Raw genomic sequence first — 335 nt, 5'->3', positions numbered from 1 at the left:
ATCGTCGCACCCTTTCACTCCCACTTCCCCTATTCCCCTCGAACTCTTTTACCCTTACTTGCACCCTATCCCCCCCCCCCTCGCACGCTTTCCCAACACATCCTCGCACTTTTTTCCCCCCCGAAGAACGAATTTACCCCAGAAGGTAAATTGTTATGTGTCCCTCCACCCTTTTTCCCCTTTTCTTGGGTGAATTGCCTCCGCGGTCCAGTGCTTCTCCCAGCCAAGTTTTTACGGCTAAAGGGAGTCCGAGAGGAGGATCGTCTCACACGAACACCCTCCCCCAACCTCCCTCCTCGCGACCTACGTCCGTTGCTCTTCCGCTTTCGTGATTA

The sequence above is a fragment of the Penaeus monodon genome, chromosome 27 (assembly GCF_015228065.2).
Source record: "Penaeus monodon isolate SGIC_2016 chromosome 27, NSTDA_Pmon_1, whole genome shotgun sequence".
Classification (NCBI taxonomy): Eukaryota; Metazoa; Arthropoda; class Malacostraca; order Decapoda; family Penaeidae; genus Penaeus; species Penaeus monodon.
Note: the sequence above shows the minus strand (reverse complement) of the source record.